Source organism: Macaca thibetana, chromosome 5 (assembly GCF_024542745.1).
Source record: "Macaca thibetana thibetana isolate TM-01 chromosome 5, ASM2454274v1, whole genome shotgun sequence".
NCBI classification, from domain to species: domain Eukaryota; kingdom Metazoa; phylum Chordata; class Mammalia; order Primates; family Cercopithecidae; genus Macaca; species Macaca thibetana.
The window spans coordinates 59,334,250-59,359,521 of NC_065582.1; positions in this window are offsets into that span (position 1 = coordinate 59,334,250).

Here is a 25,272-nt window from a genome sequence, read left to right on the forward strand (position 1 = left end):
ATGTTTGTGAGGAAGGTTATGTGTGGACAAGAAATGAAATAGAAGTATTAAGTCCTTCAAGTTATGAGAACATAAAGTAGTTATGAAAGATGAGGGGTTTCCAAATAAGAAGATGGACAACTAAAAACAGGATGATTCTACAGACTTACTTTTAACGAATTGAGCAGATTGTCATACTTGAGAGGACTCATGGAAAATAAGTTCAGTGGACAAGTGTGCTTTCATATGTAAACTTCTATTAGATTTTTGTTGCTGCCATTAGAGATTACTACAAACTTAGCAGCTTAAAGTGTTCACACCTATAATCCCAGCACTTTGGGAGGCCGAGGCAGGTAGATCAAATGAGGTCAGGAGTTCGAGACCAGCCTGGCCAACATGGTGAAACCCTGTCTCTACCAAAAATACAAAAAACTATCCGGGTGTGGTGGCATGCCGCCTGTAGTCCCAGCTACTCGGGAGGCTGAGGCATGAGAATCGCCTGAATCTGGAAGGCGGAGGTTGCAGTGAGCCAAGATCGCATCACTGCACTCCAGCCTGGCGACAGAGGGAGACTCCATCTCCAAAACAAACAAACAAAAACAGTATCCAGTAATTATCACATAGTTCTCAAGGTGAGAAGTCCATTAAGCTTGTCTAGGTACACTGCTCATGGTCTCAGCAAGCTAAAATCAATATATTGGCCAATTTAAGCTCTTATCTGGAGGCTCTGTGGAAGAATCCACTTCCAGGCTTATTCAAGTTGTCGACAGAGACTAGCTCCGTTTGCTTATACGGCCCAGCTTGTTTCCTTGCTGAATATTGGCCAGGTGTTCTCTGCTTCTATAACTGAGGCCAACCTCAATTTTTGGCTCGTGGTCGCCTTTCTTCTTCATAATCACAATGGTGTATCAAGTCCTTGTGACACTTCTCATCTTTCTGATCACTTCTGCCTCATCTCTTCTTCTCATCTTTTCTGTTGCATCTCTCCTTTCTCCAACTGGAGAAATGCCACTGCTTTTAAGAACTTGATTAGAGTAGGACCATCCAGATAACCCATGATAAATCCTTATTTTAGGTCTATAATATTGATTACATCAGCAAAAATCCCTTTAGTAACATATTGCAACATTTTCACAGGGTCTAGTAATTAGAGTGTGAGCATCTTTGGAGGAGTCATTACTTACTCTATCACAATCTGCATATTTAATGTCCTTTATAATCTTATCTCTATGCATTTGTTAACATAATTCAAATATCCCTTCAAATGTATGAATCTGTAAAGGAAGCAAAATTTATTTTTGAAGAAACTCTATGGTGGAAAGGCTTATATCAATCAGAGTGTAATATCCCTTAAAACATGGGAATTTTCTATTAGAAATTGAGCCAATTTGTATAAAATAAGTGATTTATATCCGTGTGCTTGAACCACTGTGGTACTCAGAATTTTTTTCTAAATTTTTTTGGGTAGTCCCCTTCTCACTCTCCTTGCTGACTCCTTTTAACCTTTGCCACTCTCTCATGTCCTTTACAATTTTTATTAATCTGGATCATTAGAAGAATTACTTTGCCTTCTAATTCACGAGGAACAGAAACGTATGTGCTGTCCACAAAAAATCTAAACAATATTCATAAATATATTCTTTGGTGTTACAGTTTCACAATACTCCACCATAGGAAATGGCCAGACCTACTGAAGACGTAATGACTCAATAAGAAAAAGAACACAGGAACAAGTTGCCATTGCATAGTGATAACTGCTTCATGTGTTAGATCAGTGCTATCCAACAGAACTTCCTGGAATGATGGAAATGTTCTATCTGTGCTATCCAAGTGATAGCTACTAGCCTCTCATAGTTATTGAGCATTTAAAATTCAGCTAGTGAAACTGAGGAACTGAATCTTTAATTATATTTAATCTTAATCTAATTGAAATTAATTGGCCACATGTGGCTTGTGGCTAGAAGCTACTGTACTGGAGAGTATAGTGTTAGAAGATGGAAGCTTCAGTCCCATCCCACCCCGCTCCCTATTTGACTCTGAATTCTTCTGGCCTGGAAGTTGTTTCACTCTGCTTGGGTTGCACTAATCTCCAAAATTCAGTGCATTGGTCCATAAAGAAGTTCTGAGAAGCTGTGCCAAGTCACAACAGTTATTTTCCTGACTACATCCTTTACTCTGTTTCCCAGTCTACTACTAAACTAACTAGAAAGCAACCATAGACTGAGCAGGAATCATCAATCTGTTTAGTTTTGGAATTAGAGTCACAATTTTTGGTCTGGCCTACCTTTTCATACACAAATGGAATTGAAATATGGATTCATTTCTACTTGGGAATCACTTTAGATTTAATTAATACCCTTCATGAAGTTCTCTAGATATAATGTTTTCTTCTAAATTTCTTGTAGAGCTGAGATAGAAGCTCCAAAAAAAAATAGAGTTGATCATGGAAACCTCACCCAAATCTTAACTCTAGCCACGTATCCATAAAGTTTGGTAAGAATTACACTTCTCTTCAAAATGTTCTGTATTCTTCTATGTAGAGTAATTCCACCTCTATAATATATGTATGCATGATGCATCTCAGTGCATTACCTATTTCTAAGAATAAATCATAGAAATGTTACCCTCCACTTCTTTACAGCACTGAGATACTTTTGGTTATGTTATCATTCTATATGGGATTTAACAAACCTCTAATATTTTAATGAAGCAATAATCCCACTCTGGGAGTGTAGCACTCATAAGGAAAAAAAAATCGGTCATCCGTTATTGTTATATAAAATTTATATGAGCAAGCACTAAGTCATAAAATACGTATTATTTTATTTTGTTATTGTTATTCATATTCCAAAACTTATTCTCCAGCCTTCGGTTCTCTTCTCCTTTGAAAAAAAAATTAAAATAACTGATGTGCCCTTTGAGAAAATAAGAAGGTATGCTATAAATGTAGACAATGCTGGCTTAATGCATGGCTTCAAATTTCCTGAGGGTACTATTTTCATGATAAGATGAAAGGAACTTTTGTACTTTATCCAATCTTTTGTTAGCTTTCTGATTTCTCTCTAAATTACTCTACACCAAGTGGGTTAATGGTCATGATGGGCATGATGGAAGCTCATCCTTGGGAATTTATGGTGAGAATACAAACTGTACAGGATGCAGAGCTGCTATAAGAAGAGAATGATTTTTTTTTTTTAACCTAACCTGCCTGGCTTAAAGACATCCTGTTGAATTGCCTCTGATCTAATTGGTACAAGGAAAGAGAAGGCAAAAGGAGTACAGAGAGAGTATTATTCAAGAAGAGAAATAAAGAGAAATACATGACAATGGATATATTCTTTTCATAATCTTTTCCTTCTTAATTTCTTTGAAGCTTTTTTGTTTTTTTTTTAAAAAAGAAAATGGCTATAGAAAACCCAAATGAAAGACATATATTTCTGGTTTCAAGATAATGGCACCAAATATTTTAGCATTTTGAACTTTATATCAAGAGATTTTCTAACATTAAGGACTCTGGTAACGTATTATTTGAAATCTAAAAAGGAAAAAAAAAGGTAGCCTAAATAGAAAGAAGGACTAAACGTCTTAAGATTGCCAAAGAGATTTTCATTTGGTCAAATATGTCATCAAACTCTTTTAGTCATGGGGCTGAAACACCTAAGAAGCTGCATTGCTTATAGCACTATGCAGACTTACTAAAATCTCTATTTACTCACAAAAGAAATGAATTAAAATTAGATGAGAGTTTATTTCCCTGAATCTTTATACTTTAATATTGACTGCAGTTGAATTAGTAGCAACATTATAGTACATCGGGTATCCTGATATTATCCACTCTGAGCTTTTTAAACTACAAAATGAAAATAAAAGTTATTTTAAATATAAATTAATTTGAATCAAGGAACTGAGTTTGCAACTTGATTTAACTGCTAAGTGGCAGATCACACTGTAAAACTGCTTCTTGATTTTGGATTTTAAACTAATTATCTTAAATATCATCTCCTCAGAGAAGGACTTTGTTGACCACCATTATTGGTTACCTCAATTTCTTGTTCATTTTCTTTGTAACCTTTGTTGTATACTTATAATTATCTTATTATTGGCTTCTATCTTATAGATGGTTTCTATCTAACTCTGTGTTTCGGATCAAGTAATTCAAGAACCTGTCTGGCCTTTGAATCTTCAAATACATTTAAACTAACCCCTGACACTAAGTAGACTCTAGATAAAGATGTTTGAGGAGGATAAATTATTACACATATTAATTATTATTAATAATTAAACATTAATCATTATGTATAAATAATGAATTACATATAATAAATTAAGGCTGTCAAACTACATTATATCCAAGATCCCTTTAAGTTCAAAATTATATGACTATAAGACACTAACTAAAAACTCTTAGAAACTATTTGTAATGGTAACTAATTGTCAATTTTTTGGTAGTTTTTCCTTATATAAAATGTGTATTAACATGATAGTTGAAAGGTAAAATACGTCATCTTACTTTAATTTTAATTATTAGTATAGTTGAATCTTTTTTACACATTTATAAGACAATTTCCATTTACATATATTATATGTTAAAATTCCTTCCTTATTAACTTTCAATTTCCATTGTGTGCTATAATGATTTTATCCTTTACTTTAAATGATCTTAATATATTTTATCTATATGTCAGAGTTCCAACATTTTTAGTTTTCTTTATAATTGTATATTAAACAATAGATCAATATTTTAATTTGTGTTTTAACCTTATACGAGCACACAATCTTTTATTTGATATTTTAAAAACCAAATTTCAGAATTCAGAATTTTCTCCAAGTTTAGGAAAAAATTTTTAATCATACATAATGAAACATCTCCCTTCACCCAGCATCACATAACTAAACACGTTAACTTCTGAAGTAAAATGTATAAAGTGTTCATGCTAGGCCTTCCAAATGAGTTTTTGTGTCACATAAACAAATAACCACAAACTCCAGGTTTACATGCCTTTTTGAACTTTGCAGTTGTGGAAAAGCAGTTATGAACTTGTATTGCTCGTGAATTTCCAAGTCGTACCTTTCTCAACGTAGTCCCATGTTACTGATGACTCCACAATTTTAGGATTTATGATGCAGAAAATATTTAGTTAGAACAATTTTTTTATGCTGAAGTTTTTAAAAAAGTGTATGCCCTCTACATCCTTGTTTTTCTTGGTTTGCCTCATTATTTGTCTAACTCTTTATTTTCCTTATCTTAAATATAAGGTTTTTCTTGACCTATTGACTGGAATAGAAAACAGTAACCTTTCTTTCATTTAATCAACAACAATTTATCATTGTTTTAGCCAGGCACATTGACTCACGCCTGTAATCTCAGCACTTTGGGAGGCCAAAGTGAGTGGATTTCCTAAGCCAGGAGTTTAAGATCAGCATGGACAATATGGCAAAAACCAGTCTCTAAAAAAATACAAAAATATTAGCCAATTGTGGTGGTGTGTGCCTGTAGTCCCAGCTACTTGGGAGGCAGAAAGGGGAGGATCACTTGAGCCCCAGGAGGTGGAGGCTGTAGTGAGCCATGATTGTGCCACTGCACTCCAGCCTGGGTGACAGAGTAAGAGCAGTCAGTGGTGATACAGAAATACACACAGCAGGGAAATTTTCTACTTTGTAAGCCTAACATTGTAGAAAGGAAGAAGAAATAAATATATAATATCATATAATGTCAAGTAGTGATCTGAGAAAAAGCAAATCAGAAAAAGGGAGAGAGAATGATGGAGGTGAATGCTCTCACAGAATCTGCAGAGAAGGACTCTGTGCAGATGAATTTAATCCTTGGAGGTGTCAAGAAACAAGGCTGAAGTAAGCAAGAAAGAGTGGTGAAAAATGATTCCTTAGCACCCACCAAAGGCCAGATCTTGCTAGGTATTATGACACATGTCTGTATCCTTTTGTTTCATTCTTCCATATTTGTAGTTGAACTCTGAAATTATGCAAACCTGAATAAATAAAGCACATAAAAATATATGGTTTATGTTTCTACCTGTGTCAAGACATTGGTTGCTCAATAAATGTTTGCTAATGAAATGAATAAATATATTTCAAATAATAGCAAATAAGAGAAAGGAATAATTTTTTTTTCCTCTGGTATTGCAGAAGTAAAAATAAGAGTTCCCTTCAAAGAGAATATAAGAAACAAACCTGGTAGGTAAAACATTCAAGTTTGGATGGGGATGTTTGATAGAGAAAATATTGATTAATACTAGATGCTAAATTGAATAACTCCTATAGAATCTCAAAATAGATAAGGAAAAGAATGACATCAAACTGACAAAAAGGAGATGAGAACAGAATAAGCTCTAATAATGAATGAAGTTATTTATTGAAATCAATTCAAGATTTGCCATTTAAACAAAATATCACAAACTGAGTGTTCTTTGAATTGAATGTAATAAAAAACTGGAAATCCAGTTATCTAAGTTTCAATTTTAAATGTGTCTGTAAAAACAATTAGAAACTTAGGTGAAACGAACCTAAATTAGGGATAATGAAGCTCTTTAATTCCAACAGTAATTAATTAATAAGTTCATAATGATTTTTATTTTAGAATTATCTTGGCAATGAGTCCTATCTGCTGAAAGAATGACATAATATCAAGGGACATAAGTTAATAAATGAAATATTCCTTATGAATGGACTATGCATCACTCTAATATTAAGAATTGCAGGCAAAAGTGAATTTCTCTTCTGTGTCCTATTCTCCAGGGAAATTATTCACATTTATATTGTTTTTTTGAATGGGATGTTTGACTAACTTCAAATTCACTATTTGAAGTTACCAGAAGAGTTTCCTTAACAAATATCATAGCTGTTAGGAAATCTGTCACATGAGAGCGTGTTCTATGTGCTGTTTGATGAGCTTCTAATACCTTGCTTCTACCTCTAGCCATTTCTGTATTTGCAACTACATAATTGGTGGGTACTAATAAAATGCTTTGTGATTTAGGATGAGTCACATAATCTCCCCATATAGGACACATGTTATATACTTTTTCAATTACATGGATTAGAAGAGATTATTTAAACCAGGGATTCCCAAACTTTTGGCACCAGGGACTTGGTTTCATGGAGGACTATTTTTCCATGGACCAGGGTTGAGAGGATGGTTTCAAGATGATTCAAGCCTATTACATTTATTGTGCACCTTATTTCTATTATTATTGCATTGTAATATATAATGAAATAATTATACAACTCACCATAATGTAGAATCACTGGGATCCCTGAGCTTATTTTCCTGCAACTAGACAGTCCCAGCTCGGGGTGATGGGAAACAGTGATAGATAATTAGGCATTACATTCTCATATGGAGTGCACAACCTAGATCCCTCACATGCACAGTTCACAATAGAGTTCACGCTCCTATGAGAACATAATGCCATGGCTCAGGAGGTGGAGCTCGGGTGGGAATGCGAGTGATGGGGAGCAGCTATAGATACAGACGCAAATTCACTAGCTCACCTGCTGCTCAACTGGTCCTAATAGGCCACAGGTCAGTACTGATCCCTGGACTGGGGTTGTGGACCTCTGATTTAAACTACACTTCCAAATCCAAGATTCTATCATTTTCTGAAATTTGAAGGAATCAATACCAATAGTAGCTATTTCAACTGCTTGAAAATCTGTTAATGTAAATCTTTTCCAATTTTTTTTTTTTTTGAGATGGAATTTTACTCTTTTTGCCCAGGCTGGAGTACAGTGGAACAATCTCAGCTCACTGCAACCTCTGCCTCTTGGGTTCAAGCAATTGTCCTGTCTCAACCTCCCAAGTAGCAGGGGTTACAGGCATGCGCCACCACACCCAGCTAATTTTGTATTTTTAGTAGAGATGATTTTTCACCATGTTGGTCAGGCTGGTTTCGAACTCCTGACCTCGGGTGATCTGCTCACCTCAGCCTCCCGAAGTGCTGGGATTACAGGCATGAGCCACCACTCCTGGCCTCCAATTTTTAATGTATTAATAGTGTCAATCTTTTACTATATCTAAACACACAAAGATAAATAATTATTTTTCTAAATCTTATATTAAGATGTTGCATAATTTTCTTATAATGTAGTTGCATGCATTTTTCAATTTACCTTGTGTATACATTTTGAAATCAGTAATTTCATCTTTATTTTTAGACATTTTTTATAACAAAGAATTCCGAGTAATTGTCAAAGTTTTTAGTCATTTTTTTGATTCTTTTTGTAAACAAATCAAAGAAGAGGAATATGGAGAGCATTTGGTTTACATAAACATAGCATATGTTCATATTTATATGTAAAAAAAAGTCTACACTAAAGTCGGAGTTCTTTAATATCATGCCTTTAACTGTCAAATTTAAATATTCTTCCATAATTACGTTCTTCAAAAATTAAACAAAGATTCTTTCTCATCTCTCTAGAATTATAAAATTCAAAGAATTCTAAAGTCTTATGAGCCTAAGTCTGTCAAAAGGCAAAACAAAAACCAACATGAAAAAAATATATCAACATTCCGTGCTCATGAAAGCACTAGTGGAAAAAGGCTTACTAACATGCTTATTTCCAACCCTTGCTTTAAGCAACATATGATGAAATTTCAGGCAATACAATGAAAATTGGATGTAGAGGAGGTGGTTATCAATCTTACATTTACAAAATGTTTTCCTTCTTCATTGTGTCTATAGTTTGGCTATGGTTCATTTGTCATCAACAAAACTCACATTGAAACGTGATTCCTGGTGTGGTAGTGTTGAAAGATGGGGCCTAGAGGGAGGAATTTGTGTTATGGGGCCATATTCCTTATAAATGGCTTGGTCCTGTTCTCATAATACTGAGTTCTCACTCTGTCAAGACCGGATTAGTTCTCAGAGGAAATTGATTTGTTCCTGTCAGAGTGAGTTTCTACAAAGCCAAGCCTACCACGAGGCCCTCAACAGAAGTGGAGCAGATGTAGGTGTCATGTATCTCATACTTCTCAGCCTGCAGAACCATGAGCTAAATAAACCTCTTTTGTAAATAAATTACCCAGAGTCAGGTATTCTGTTACATCAATACAAAACAGACTAATAGTCAATTATATGTTTAAATGAGATTGTCATTGCTTTTACTATAACTATGTTTGATAGTTTCTAAACTTCTCTGTTTTACCTCATCATCCACTAACATTTAAGAATGACACATTAATTTGAATGGCCAACTCTCACATTTTCCTTCTATTTTCTGAGATTCCAAGTTTTATTATCAAAAAAAAAAAAAAACCAAAAAAAAAAAAAAAAAAAAAAACCCGCAAATCCAGGGCCTGCTCCTAATGAAATAAAATATGTCCCCTGAAAAATTAAGGTTAGTGGATACTTGTACAAACTTTGTAATTTTTCTGCATTTTCTGACAAACTTACTTTAGAATTTGGAATTAGTTCACACAATAGTAAATGAAACACAATTATATGCTAAAAAAGTCTTTTGTTATAACAAGCCAGTAATACAAGGAACCTTAAATTAAATTTACATAAATATTCATTTTAAAAAAATCTTGGGTGTGCTACATGTTTGTTTCGTGCACTGAGATTGTCTATCCTGGTTGGTAGTTACACATTCTTAAGTATTCTTTAATGGCTGCCTTTAGATTACAATACTTATTCTCAATTTATGAAGTTCAAATATATTCTAATTATCTATCACTGCATGGAAAACTATCCCAGACTTACTGGTTTAAAACAGCAATGTTAGCTCTCAAAATGTTATCAATTTACTCATTGCTTCTGCTTGTCCCACTGGGGCTCATTTATGCAGCTTGTTTCACTCAGCTGGTACGTGGGCAGTGGTAGAAGTTTCAAGATGTCTCCACTTTCGTGTCTGAAGCCTTGGTGTTTGCTCTCTGCTTGGGTGTCTCTGTTTTCCTCCATGTGACTTCTCATCCGCCAGTAGGCTTGGCAGAATTTCTTTGCTTTATGGTTATCTCAAGACTTCCAAAGAGAGAGAAAGGAAGCAAGGCTCTCAGAGATTGAGATCTGAAACTCACATAATGTCATTTCCAGCACATTCTACTGAAAAAAGAAAATCCCAATTCCAGTTCAGATTAAAGAGGGTGATAAAAATAGACACTGGCTGGGCACCTTGGCTCATGCCTGTAATCCCAGCAATTTGGGAGGTCGAGGCGGGCAAATCACGAGGTCAGGATTCAAGATCAGCCTGGCCAAAATGGTGAAACCCCGTCTCCACTAAAAATACAAAAATTAGCTGGACGTGGTGGTGTGCACCTGTAGTCCCAGCTACTCGGGAGACTGAGGCAAAACAATCATTTGAACCCTTGAGGCGGAGGTTACAGTGAGCCAAGATCATGCCACTGCACTCCAACCTGGGTGACAGAGTGAGACTCGTCTAAAAAAAAAAAAATGATACCATGTTTTGATGAGTGGACTGTTTTAATATAACATTGCAAAGGGGTGTGGACAAGCATAATTCATTGTGGGGAATTATAATTATCTACTGAAGTTAATACTCAGCTCCCAATACAAAATATACTCAACTTCTTTTCAGGTCTGTAAAGTTTCAGCCAAAGACAGCAACTGTTTTAGTCTCAGAGTTCTGGATCTCATTCTCTAAATCAGTTCCAGATGCAGATGAGGCCCATTGAATGTACTTTCCAGGTGTTGCCTCTCAAATATACTTATTAATCCAATGACCTGTAAACGGAACAGAAAAATTACCCGATCCCACAACACAAAATAAAATGGTAAGATAAGGACATAACTTCAATAGATACTACTATCCTTCAAAAATAATCAAGGGAGTGGGGAAGATTACCCAGAATAGATACAAATCCATTGCCATCCTCAGACTCTTGGGACCAGGAACAGTTCCTCAGTTAGAGCCTGATTGTATCCCATAGATGTAGTTCCTGAATCTACTATTCTTTCGGGGTCTTGAATTTTACCTCTAGGCTGGCTGAACTCTCAGTAATCCTTCCTGTTTCCTAAGAAATGGCTCATATTTGTGTGTTTCAGGTTGCTTCTTACGGAAAATTGGGAGCCTAGGGTCCTCTTATTCCTGGGAACTATCTCAATCTCTTTCATTCTAAGATGGTATAATTCCTTTAGCAACTTTTCCAGTTTATAGTCTATGCGATCACAAAAGTACCTCACATACTACTCTTTTTGAGGCGAACTCCTTTCCACTTTGATTACCATGTCATGGAGCTAGCTGGACAATAATTCCCTTAAAATTCTTAGAATCTCCTTTTGTATAACTTAAAGGTTCTATTATCCACTGCCTTAAATTACTCTGTAACATACCCTTGATTTGATCTTGACCCAGAGTTCATTTCTTACTTTTAGAACGCTTTTCTGGCTGATGATATTATCCTGTACTCACTTTATTTTCTCTAAATGCTGCTAAGAAACGGAACACTTCCTTCTTTAATTGACCTCTCTTTTGCAATGTCTGATCATTTACTTCTAAAATAAGCCAGTTGGTACTTTAAACATTCTGCCTGAAAATCTTATTAGCAAGATTCAATAGTTCACTGAGGCATTTACTGTAGGTGACAGATTTGCTAATTTTTCTGTCATTATATGACACAGACTCCCATTGCCCCCACTTCTACTAATAGTGCCTGAGTGAACCATGATTTCTCTCTCCAGCCTTTACCTGTTGATGGCCTCAAAACAAATGCCAAATATTTCATATTTTTATATCAGAAACTACTTCTGTAATCAGTGCCTGTTTCACTTATTTATGGCTTCATAACAAACTACCCCAAACTTAATGGCTTTAAATAACAACAAGCTTTCTTTTGTAAAACCATTCCTGAAATCAGAAAGATTTAGCTAGGCATGGCAATTATCAATAGAGTGTATTAATTCTTCTTGGCTCCTTTGAATGAGCACAGCTAATGCTTAAACGTCCATAAGAATGGAAACCACTTGGTCATGGTGTATAGCTCTTTTTTGATATTTCTGAATTATCTTTGTTGGTGATTTGGGCGAATTTTTTTGTCCTAGTTTATGGGGGATTTTATTTTGGGACTTTGTTTTGTTTTTGTATAGTCTTTGCCTCATTTGGTGTCAGGTTAGTGCTGGCCTCCTGGCATGAGATGGGGGTTGTTCCCTCTTTGTCTGTATTCTGAAGAAGGTTATGTAGAATCAGTGTTGGTTCTTCTTTGAATGTATGGTGGAGTTTTCCAGTGAGGCTATTTTGCCCTGGAGATAACTTTTTTGAGAGTTTTTAAATTATAAATTTGGTGTATCTAGTGCTTATATAGCTATTTGGATTGTCTGTTTCATCTTAGCTGAATTTTGGCAATTTGTGTTTTCCAAGGAATTCATCCAATTCTTCTAGGTTGTTGAACTAATAAGCATAAAATTTTTCATAGTATTCTTTATTAACTTTTTAATGGCTATAATAATCTGTAGAAACTTTTCAAAATGAAGTAAATCTCATGAAAGTAAAATATGTACATATATGTATATATGTCAGAATTTCACAAATGTCAGAATTGATAAGCTCAATTCAGCTTCAAGCTTAATCCAATTGTTCTCTTGACAGTCATATCATTATGACAATCATTTGAAATGTACGAAACAGGATGATTCTACATATCACAGTAGACCATTCTCAAATATTAGGCATTTAGGAAATTTATGAACTATTATTCACAAATGAATGGCCACCAGACTATTTGCTAGTTTTGCCCATCCTTACTTGTAGAAAACAGCCCTTACAAATCAAGAAACCACTCTTAATACAGTCTCTCACACTTCCTCCCTGCTTTCTTATTCTGTGGATCTGTTTTATCTGAAAAACTTTAGTAAAAACTGGAATTTGAGGACAATAATTTAGTTGTTTCACAAAGCATTTCCTATAAATTGCTAGTTGGCCAATTTTCTAACAGAGATACTAGGCCTCGGAGTCAAGTAACAGACATGTGTAGAGTTATAAAGTATATTCTTTGTTTTTACACTCTAGTTCTATTTTATAAATTGGCAAAATAATTAAATGCAAGTGGATTTTTCTTATGGGAGATGACATTACTAGAATTCCCTCTCAGGTCTTATATGCGCCTATATTTGTTCTATTTGACAGAATTTATATAAGATGTACATTTATCTTTACATTTTCTTAACCAAATAAAGCAGTGGTCTATTCTATTCCATAGACGTAGGTCCTTAATCTGTTATTCTTTGAGGGTCTTGGATTTTCCCACTGTGCTGGCTGAACTCTCAGTAATTCTGTTTCTTAAGAAATGGCTCATATTTGCGTGGTTTCAGGCTGCTCCTTTCTTACGGAAAATTGGGGGCCTAGAGTTCTCTTACTTCTTGGAACTATCTCAATCCCTTTTATTCTAAGATGGTATAATTCGTTTAGCAACTTTTCCAGTTTATAGTCTACTCTATTACACAAGTACCTCACATACTACTCTTTTTGAGGCAAATTCTTTTCCACTTTTATTACCATGTCATGGAGCTGGAGAATAATTCCCTTAAAATTCTAGGACTCTCCTTTTCTATAACTTTAAAGGTTATATTATCCACTGCCTTAAATTACTGGAGAGGGGAGTGTTGTCTCCTGCCTTCTCCTCCCAAACCCTTACCTCTTCTCACCCTCCCCACATCCATCATTTTGCCCTTTTTGCTGTCACAGCCTGGGGATGCTACCACCATCTAGTAGGTAGAGGCTAGGGATGCTGCTAAGCATCTTAAAATGCACAGGACAGCCCCCTAAAACAAAAGATCCACCCCCAAATGTCAATAATGCCAAGGTTTAGAAACTGTACTGAAGCAATAGATTGTCTAAAATGGGTGACTAATAAATATTTCTTCAATCAACAAAAGTATCAAAGTTTATTAATTAAGTAAACAAATGTTTCAGCAAATTATTTCACAAATGCCTCTCACATCAAGTGTACATTATGAAATGTACTTCTAAAAATAGTCATAGCTCATGCCTGTAATTCCAGCATTTTGGGAGGCCAAGGCGGGTGGATCACCTGGGATAAGGAATTCGAAACTAGGCTGGCCAACATGACAAAACCCTGTCTCTACTAAAAATATACAAATTAGCTGGGTATGGTGGTGGGCGCCAGTAACCTTAGCTACTCGGGAGGCTGAGGCAGGAGAATCGCTTGAACTCGGGATGCGGAGGTTGCAGTGAGCCTAGATGGCCTCACTGCACTCCAGCCTGGGTGAAAGATCGAGACTCCATCTCAAAAAAACAAAAACAAAAAACAAAAAACTCATAATCAAAAGAGATGATGAATAACATTTATTGTGTACTCATTCTACGTAACATACACACAATTAGATGTTATATGTTATAGTTTCTTACTCTTTTGTAGACAAGTAGTTTCACCAAACTTGTGGGGCTTTCCATATGTATTTTGGAGCATTTTGTACATTATAACTGCATTATATTCAATAAACTGTTTCATAATAGAATGTTTTGCTTTAAAGATTTTCAGTTACCATTGAGAAAAAACAATACTTATTTTTCTCACAAACGATACACAACTTACCTTCATGAAATTCGAACTACCTAACTTGAATAATATGCTGGACAATATGATGCTTCATGTTATACTTAATTCTTTTCTGTAAAATTCCTTATCCAAAGCCATCATCCAGGTGCATTCCATGTGATTTTATGCACATACCACAAATGAAAAAAATTAATCATGGTAACTTTTTGCAACTCTGAAAAAATATAAATGGTTTCAAAGTAGAACAGTATCTTAAATTCCTTTTATTTCATACTTTTGTGTACCTTTATTCACTCATAAAATATTTTTGGTTTTTAATAAAAAGTCTTTAGAGTATGTTCTTCTTATGAAGGAGTCTACAGCCTTATGAGAGAGTAAGTGTATTAAAAATGTTGAACTTTAAGATTGTATGCACAACTAGCTACAAATAAAAGTGTAACTGATAAATACAGAACATCATCACAACAGGTTGGTGCAACCAGTAAAAACTTTATTTGCTTAAAATTGAGGCTGACGTACAGTAAGATCTCAATTAAAGTTAATGAAAATTGTAATCCATGGTATTTTAGTCAGGCTCTTAAGAAAGACTAGGCTTTACTGAATGGTTGTAAGTATACATTTTCCAGGTTCAAAAACCTGAATGAGGATAAGCAAAAATAAGTATAAATCATGTCAGGAGCAGTGGCTCACGCCTGTAATCCCAGCACTTTGGGAGGCCGAGGCGGGTGGATCACCTGAGGTCAGGAGTTCAAGACCAGCCTGGACAACATGGTGAAACCCTGTCTCTACTAAGAATACAAAACTTAGGACGGGCATGGTGGCTCATGCCTGTAATCCCAGCACTTTGAGAGGCCGAGGCTGATGGATTGCCTGAGCTCAGGTGTTCGAGACCAGCCTAGGCAACACAGTGAAACCCCATCTCTACTAAAATACAAAAAAATTAGCCAGGCATGGCAGTGTGCACCTATAATCCCAGCTACTCGGGAGGCTAAGGGAGTAGAATCGCTTGAAGCTGGGAGTCATAGGTTTCAGTGAGCCGAGATAGTGCCACTGCACTCCAGCCTGAGCTACAGAGCGAGACTGCATCTCAAAAAAAATTAGCCAGATATGGTGGCAGGCACCTATAATCCCATGTACTTGGGAGACTGAGGCAAGATAATTTCTTGAACCCAGAAGGCAGAGATTGCAGTGAGCTGATATCGCACCACTGCACCCCAGCCTGGGTGACAGAGCAAGACTCCATCTAAAAAAAAAAAAAAAAAAGAAAAGAAAACAAAGATTTATAAATCAAAAGCATAATAAGCACAATTAAGAGGCTATGCATTAATCATTTTTTGTGAGCATTGTATTAGATCATTTGTGCTGATATCACAAAGTACCTGAGACTGAGTACTTTATAAACAATAAAAACACAAATTTATTTCTTACACTTACACAGGATGGAAAGTCCAATATCTAAGCACCAGCATTTAGTGTTTGGTGAGGACCTTCTTGCTGTGTCCTTACATGTCAGAAGAGCAGAAGAGAGCAAACTCATTCCCTCAAGCCCTTTTATAAGGGCTCTAATCCCATCCTTGAGGACTCCATCTTCATTACTTAATAACCTTTTAAAGTCTCACCTCTTAATGCTACCACATTGGGTGGTTCAGTTTTGACATGAATTTTGGAAAACACATTCAGATTGTTGCAGGCATTCAAGTCATATAATAAGAAAAAGGTTGGAAAGTTAATTAGAAACATAATTATAAAGTGTGTTAAAAGTCATGAAGGCAATAGATACCATGGCTGTTTTAGGAGCCAGACATCATCAGAGATTTTAAAGACTATTCTGTCAATAGCATGCAGAATGAGTTGGTATTGGGGTAAATGTCAGAAAAAGGGCATAAGTAGTTACTAACATCATCTAGTTATGAGATAAAAGTATAGTCTAAGAAAATAGTAAGAAGTTAGTTAAGTATAGACAGACAAATATAATCAAAATTTACTTCATCTCGTGAATAAATGAAATGTAGAAATGGAGTAAAGAGAAGCAAAGTAGTTTCAAGCTAAAATGACTAGAATGTTGTTGGTAAGCACAGGCACAGCATAGGCAAAAGAAACATGGTTTTTTGGAGAAGGGTGAGAAGTTAAAACTTGAAGTTGTTAGCTAGTAAATGACTAGGCAAAGCTTTATGCTTCTGCCCAAAGCTATTAGTAACAATCCATTAGGTAGGGCTACTGCATTGTTTTGTTTTGTTTTGTTTTGTTTTGTTTTGTTTGAGATGGAGTCTTGCTCTGTTGCCCAGGCTGGAGTGCAGTGGTGCCATCTCCACTCACTGCAAGCTCCGCCTCCCAGGTTCACTCCATTCTCCTGCCTCAGCCTCCCGAGTAGCTGAGACTACAGGTGCCCGCCACCACGCCCGGCTAATTTTTTGTATTTTTAGTAGAGATGGGGTTTCACCATGTTAGCCAAGATGGTCTCGATCTCCTGACCTCATGATCCGTCCACCTCGGCTTCCCAAAGTGCTGGGATTACAAGCGTGAGCCACCGCGCCCAGCCTGCATTGTTAACATGAGTATACGTTTTGTATTAAAATACTATTTAAAACCATAAAGTAACATTATCAATTTAAATTATACAGAATGTACAAAAAAGTACAGTTAATATTTTATTTTATCAGAATAATATATGTGTCCCATCCAATAATTCAAATGTTACAGTTTACAAGGAGAAGCAATATTCTCGTGCCCAACCTCTCCTTTCTCTAGACTCCCATCTCCAAAAGCCATAAGCTTTAAAAATTTCTGATTTTAATTCTTATGGCAACAGATACATCTCTGAATAATGTAGTAATAGTGCTCTTTAATTGATTAATATTGAATATCTGTAGGCATTCCTGCTATGCTAGATGAGAGTTGAATTCATCTACATAAGCCCTCATCATCCTTCCATCTTACACTATTGTTATAACAAGATTCTAAGCGCCGCTGCACATTAACACCGGACACCAAATAGTATACTAAAACATTCACTTATTTTTCCATCAACAATTGTCTATGCCAGTTCCCCAGATTGTAAATATTGCCAAACATTAGATTCCTGCCCTGGTCCTGGGAGTGAGAGACTCCTTGTGGTCACCAGCACCCATTTTTTCCACTTCTTTCTTGTGCACACATCTTGATCACATTTTCCAGTCTCCCTTTAAGTTAGGTGTTGCCATGTGACTACCTTACTTCTAGCCACGAAAAGTTACCACAAACAGGGGATGCCAGGCTCAATCTGGTTTCTAAAACCTTTCCATATATTTTTGTTCTCTTTCGATGCTCACAGGCTGAAGAGAAAGAAATCCAAGTGCAGATTTTGGGAAAAAGAGGGAGTCTGTTTTGGAATACTTCATGAAGCCCCTTTCTCTACCAAATTGTGATGTGAAGAAGAAACTAACTTTCATTTTGCTTAAATATTGAAATTGGTGAATTATTGTGCCAGTACTTAGCCCACTCTGATCAATAGAAATATCACAACTTAAAGCTCAATACTACTAAGCAAAAACATTTGCTAGCATTTGGAAAGAAAGGATCAAGGGATATTGGTGTATTGGAGAGCCTCATTAGCCAAATGTTTGGTAAAGCTATAACCCACAGCATCTTTGAAGACAGATCACGTATTTACCAGCTCAATGGGAAGTGATTGGAAAGAGACATAATAATAGTGTGTTGATTATAACTGGCCAACTTTAGTAATGTATCATTAAAAAGGAGTAAACTCAGGAAAAGGATTGGTGGCTTACAAGCAAAAATGAAAGAAAGCAGAGAGAGCTGAGACAGTTGGAGCTCTAAAGGATTTGAAAAGCTGACTGTTTCTAAATCTAAAATGGAAGAAATAACAGTTAAAATTGCATTCAAGCAACAAAATCTATTAAAATCAAGTATTGCAGCAAAGATCAGTTGAGGAGACTGGCTTTTTCACCTAAGCCTGATGGTTTCACTGTGAACTTCACTAAGTTAAGAAAGATTCTTGGAGGTGAGAAAGCAAAGACATAAACCAGGCTTGAGGGTTAGGTGTAGAAGAGTAACCTAGATGTGGCTACTGACATATGGAAATGAACATGTAGATCCTAGAACCATATTACTTTTAAAGGGAATTCATATCCAAATATGTTATAAACCTAAGTTTAAAATAAAAAGCCTTTATTTAGTTATGCCTGTATGAGTTGAATTGTGTCTTCCCAAGACTCATATGTCCTAACCCCCAGCACCCTAGAATGTAATCTTATTTGGAAATAGGGCCATTGCAGAGATAATGGGTAAAGATGAGACCATACTGGAATAGAATTGAACTCTAATTCTGTCTGATTTATTTTCTATAAAAAAAGAAACTTTGGACAGATGAACATTTATACAGGGAAACACCATGTGAAGATGGAAGCAGAAACCTACACACCAAGGAATGCCAAAGATTGCAAGTAAACCCCCAGAGGCTAGCCGGGAGAGGCACTGAACGTATTCTCCCTCATCACCCTAAGAAGGAACCAGTCCTTCCAACACCCTGATTCAGACTTCCAGGCTCCAGACTGTGAGACAATAATTTGTTGTTGTTTAAGCCATCTAGTTTGGGATATTGTGTTACAGCATCCTTAGGCAACTAATACAATGACTTATAAAACAACAAACAAACATAAAATACCAACGTCCAGCTTCCTCTTTTATCAAAATTTCATCAAGGAACTCCAGTTAGTTCCATTAGTAGGGGTCCTCTATCACTGCTGCTCAAAAAGTTACCACATTACTATGAATAAGTAACTATTGTTTGAATCATTATTCTCCCTAGTGACAGTAAATTTCTATTATTGTCATCCTATGACTGCTAGATTTTTTTAAATGGTGAAACAGATAATTTGTCTCTTTAGTTCACGAATTTGCCAAGGGACAATCTTAGGACCTGAAATTCATCCTCGAAAAATCTTGGATAATTTGCTACATGAGATACTTTGATGGAACTTCAAAATCTTCCCTGAAGGACAGATGAAGGTCTTTTATGTGGAGTAGAGTATGAACTCTATTTTCATGAAAAGAGGGGTAGATTTTTCAGAGATTGCTTCTGTTGTTCAATATTATTTTCTAGCCTTCCTAGGAACCACAGGATTATATTTTTCAGCTTTACTTGCAATTAGGTATAGCCTTCTGACAGCATTCAGTACAGTGAAATGTTAACAGAAGTGACACATGCCACTCTCAAGTCTGGTCCATGAAAACCATTCTTGCATGAATGTATTTATCTTTCTCCATCCACATATTAAATGGAGAGGATTCTGAGGCTGCCAAGATCAATTGTCCCGGCTTGCCTGGGCAAATTGGGATAGCTGACCAATCTGCTGAGGATACTGAGGAGTGTACAGAAAAATGAGGGGAAAATGTGTGGTCTATGAATGACCATAGAAAGCAGAGGTTTTTTTTTTTTTTTTTTTTCTTACCAATGCACACTAGATTGTGATATAAGGAGAAATGAACTTTTGTTATGTAAAGAACCTGAAGTCCCAGAGTTGTTTTTAACAAATTATAATACACTCACATCTTCCATATTTCCTTTTTCTCATGCCCATATTTTTCTACCTTTCAAGACATCAGCTCTACTTTCACTTTTTAATCATAACTAACACTAATATTCTGTTCTGTTACTTTAATTATTCTTTGTAATTACTTAAGTTTATTGTGAAAGTTGGAAACTATATAGATTGGTTCATTGACGAAAGTTAAAATACAGATATTATATATATACTAAGCAGGAAAAAATTTAATAATGGGGATTTAAGAACGTGCACATTGTTGAAAAGGCTGAGAAGGATTGTGAATGGGTCCATTCCAATGACTTCCAGAAAAATTCATAATTAGTCCACTGTGGGAGTGCTGACAACCCTATCACACTCTAGTGAACCTATTTATGTCTATACCAGAAACTGCCATTCCACAGGCTATCACGTCTAAAGATGAAAATTGAGCACGCAAAGCTATGGCCCAAATTTTAGGAAATCAAACCAAGAGGTTGCTGCTACTGACACATTTTCACAAAATGCAGCAAGCATAGGAGAAAAAGGAAATTCATTGTAGGAAACAAAAAACAAAAAAAAAACATTATATTGTTAGCCTTACTTAGGTAAGGCTAACTATAAAAAGTAAATGTCTGTATTTCAAAGTATGACACAATACAGGTTAGTGTATTGTTCCTGTAAAGAGTAGGCAGCTCTTCTTCAAAAGGTCATTTAGGGACCAAGTCTCCTTTCATCTTACATCTGCTCCATCTTAAACACGTTTTCTAGGGATCCTGAAAAAAACATTTGATGCCAGTTTTACTGTTTCTCTTTTGTAGGTGGAATGCTATTTTTATGTGTAAATATTTATAATCTTTTTTTGAATGCTAGGGTTATAAATTACAAACTTATGTTTTAGGTCTAAATCTTTTTTTTTTCATTTATTATGTTAGACGTTTAGTTGAATTTTGATTTGGACACATGGATTCTCATTCAGCCTTGGAACTTATCTCATATCTAATTTATTTGTAATAAATCCTTAGAAGGCTGCATGGAGCACAGCAAAAAAATACCGATGGATGATTAAGGGCTAATAAAGGCCACAGCAACTACTCAGGGAGAGTGCAGCCCTGGCATCAAAGGAAATGCAGTTGAAAGTTCCAAAGATAAGAGCAATTCTGCAAAGATCCCACAAAAGCAAATGAGGAGAGAAAGGCAACTCTCTAGGACAAAACTGCTTAGACTCTCTTAGACTGCATGAATCAAGTAGGAACCTTCAGTGTCCTTTGCCATGCTTCATATGCCCTGACCCTTCCCAGAAAGATCAGAAACTTTGGTAAGCAAGCTAGCCTCGAAGAAATAAAAGTAACAGGATGGGAAAAATAAAAATCTAACCAAAGCCCTTTTACTCATTAGCAGATTCAAAGAGAGAAATGCCATATTAGTTACTGAAGAGGAACACTTAGCATTTGAGAGTGACTAGGAATTGGCCTAATTTTTTGTTAGAGAAGCACAAACCCACTAACTAGGTTTGAAAAGCCTGCAAAACAAAAATTAAATCACTTTATAATAACATTCCTGAAGTCTTAGTTTTTCTAAGAAGTTGTTTTAAAAATGCACTATGTATTATTGAGACATTACTCTCTGGCCATTTTATCAAATGAACAGTTGTAAAGAGAAAGAAACAAGCAGAGATTATAAAAATTATCCCAGCTTCATTAAAAATAGGACATGAAAAACTACGTAAGAACTCAACATATAATTGTACAAAGCCCTTTAAAAATCTTACTATTTCCTTTGGAAAAGACAAAAAATTTGAATTAACTAAATAACAATGTGGGTATAATAATCTGTAGCCAATTTTATAGCCACATCCAAAATGTGTTAAGCAATTAATTAATATCAGTAGAATAAGATATTTTACTCCTGTACTTTTGGATATTTCTGTATCTTGGATGATACATACATGGCAACAACATCAAATGAGCAAAATAGAACAGTTTAGAATAACCTATCTAGTATATTAGATCCAAATATTCCCCAAATCAGGTAGGATTAAACTTTGATAAAGGCATATAATTTATCCAGAAGAAAAATACAGTTCTACATTTCAGTTTAAACATTTTATTTCATAGAGATGGTTTAGTATATCTTAAATAGGTTACAATGAAAATGATAATGTAGATGAAAAATATTTTGTGCCTACTTTGTGGAAAGTTATTGATTAAACATTTTCACATAGTACACTTAGCCCTCACAATGGTACTATCCAATAGATATTATGTTTACTCTCATTTTTGTAATGTTAGGAAACTGAGGCTTATACAAGAAAAAATGAAAATTCTGAATTACAGTCATTCCCATTGTGAGAAACAATATTTTGCTGTTTAGTGGCCTGAAAGTTCAAGCCAACTGCATTCTCTGTTTCTCCAACATGGCTTAGGATTAATGGTAGATTGATTCTTGAATGAGAAACACTAGACACATACAACTCCTTCTCACCAAGCCACAGTCTTTCTTCGTTGGTTACAAATCTATAGAAGCAGCTTTATTTGCTTTAATGAGCACTCTAAGTACAGCACTAAAAAGTCTTCTTTTACTTTAGGCTTTACTCCTCAGAGTACATCTGTACAATTGCTCGTACTTTCTATTTTCTATTAAAAGTGACACCATTTACAAGGTTTTAGATTGAATATGGGACCACAGAACAAGGAGAAAGAATAAAAAGGGGGTGACACAGAAACGAATGTTTCTTTTGTTTATTCTAATTCCCAATTTCTCTTTTTGAAATTACATATTAAAAGAGCATACTCAGCCCTGTCATTTTTAATCTGGGCTTTCATTTTACTTTGAGCATTTTATAATTTATGATGAGACACTAGAGGGGATAAGCATGTAGCTTAATTTTGTTATCTCATTGGAAGTCCCAGGGAGATACAATGTAGATTATGAATAAAGAAATAAAATATTCAGATTAGTTTTGTGATCCAATACCTAGCATCTCTAAAACTTAGCATCCCCACAATTAACTGTACTTGACATGGAATAGCTACTCCAAATAAATTTCCTTGATATGCAATCATTCAGCTTTATCCTACAATCAGATTTATTAGGAGGTTGCTATTTACATTTCCAGATCTTTGTCATTATTGCTATTATCACTTGATGTAATAATATCAAAAAGAGATGTTCATCTGACACCAGATCAAAGTCAGATATTATGTTCTAGGAAAAAAAATAATATAAGCAGTAATATAAGCAATTTCTACTGTATATCATAGAAAAACATTAAAAACTTTAAAAAATGTATAATCAAATGCAGGAAATTAAGCACTAGTTATGTAATATTTTAGAGACCACTGTAAAAATAAATAAATCATCATGACACATAAAAGCCACACAATCTTGACAATTTATATTATTATAAGACGTTATATTTTAACACATAAGATATATCTGTTAAAAATGATCATTTTTTCCAAGTTCGCTTTTTCCAGTGTTAAAGATCTAAGCTAAATAGGAGTACAGAGTGGATAAGGTGTCAGCCCAGAAGAGAGAGTTTTGGTATAATTTGTCTGATTGTCACAACATTAAGCAAAGCATTTAAAGCCCCTAAGAAAAAGTTGTCTCATTTTTGAATAAGAGAATCAGATGTGTTAATCTCTAATCTCTTTTGGATCCAATTTTCTATTGTTCAATTATTCTACTTCAGTACTAAATAAAAAATTATTCTATGATATTTGTTTAAGTGTGGTAAGGAAGACCATATTCAGGACCATTGCAATAGGTACAGGGACCCCTGTAAAGGGGTCTTCAGTGCAGGAGGGAGATTGAATTCAATTCCAAATGTAGCCTGGACAAGCAGAAATATATAGCCAAAGGGCAGGGTGGGTTCAGTGGATGGAATATTGCTAAGACGAAGCTTCAAGGGTGAGAGGGAATTTGGGCAAACTAGCCTAACAGAATTCTTACTGAAGACAGAATAGAGTGATCAGACATCAGCTGGGGGATGGTGGAGCATGAGGAACCTGTCATATATGGAAGGTAATGAGACAGGAAAGGTTTTTGCCAACTGACTTAGCAGATTCTTTACTGAAACTGGATTTTACAGGGAAGTGCACAGAGGGGCACAGAAGTTTCAAGAGCCTAACTTGAGTTTGGCCAAGCAAATAAATGTTGCTATAAGAGTGAAAGTTAATCACAGTCAAATTCTACTGGTTTTTTAAAAAAGCTGCTTCATAAAATGTTTTACTTTTTAAATTTAAAACATTTGTTACGCATTTCACACTGGATCTTATCCCACACTGACCTAAAATAATGTTAGTCTTTCCTAAATGAATATACTAGCTCAGAACAGTGTCTGTTTTCCTGTTTCCCAATCACTTTGCAGAAAGGCATCATAAATAGAAAAGCATCATAATCCGCTCAAATAAATTAATGTTAGTTTTGCATTGTATTTAAATCTAAAATGCACCTCTCATTTCTCTTGCATCTTGAAGCTATACAATGTTCCTTACTAATCACCCAGTTTTGTGGGATTGTGTCCCCTCTCCTCATGAGAGCATCCATTCCTCACTGAGCTCACAAGGGGAAAGAAAAGAGGGAAGGGGAAGGGAGGGGAAGGGAGGGGAAGGGAGGGGAAGGGAGGGGAAGGGAGGGGAAGGGAGGGGAAGGGAGGGGAAGGGAGGGGAGGGGAGGGGGGGGGACGGGGAGGGGGGGAAGAGAAGAGAAGAGAAGAAAAGAAAAAAGAAAAGAAAAGAAAGGGAAGGGAAGGGAAGAAAAGAGAAGGGAAGGGAAGGAGAAAGGAAAGGACAGGGAAGGGAAGGGGAGGGGAGGGGAGGGAAGGGGAGGGGAGGGGAGGGGAGGGGAGAGTAGGGGAGGGGAGAGGAGCATCTGCTTTCTTGGAATAAGCACACCAGGCAGGGCCTATTTTCCCAGGTCCTCTAGTTTCATTGTCTTTGGTTTTAAATTAAGTACATGGTCCCTGTGTGGGTTCTTGGATGTTTTCAAATGGGATGTTTCAGTTGTGGAAATAAATTGTCATCTCATGTCTACAAATTTGGAGGATTACTGGACCTTAATCTACATTATTATCTACATTATTATTTTTTTATCTACATTATTAAAGATAAACTTTTCACCCACTCAGCATCCTACCTATTCTTCATTGATTAGAACCAGGAAGGAAGGAAGGAAGGAATGTAATTATATTACTATCCCTAAAAAACTATAGTGTTATTATCCTGGGATATTTTAGGAAACTGGGTACTTCTAGCATTCCCAAAGAAGACCTCTTTTTAC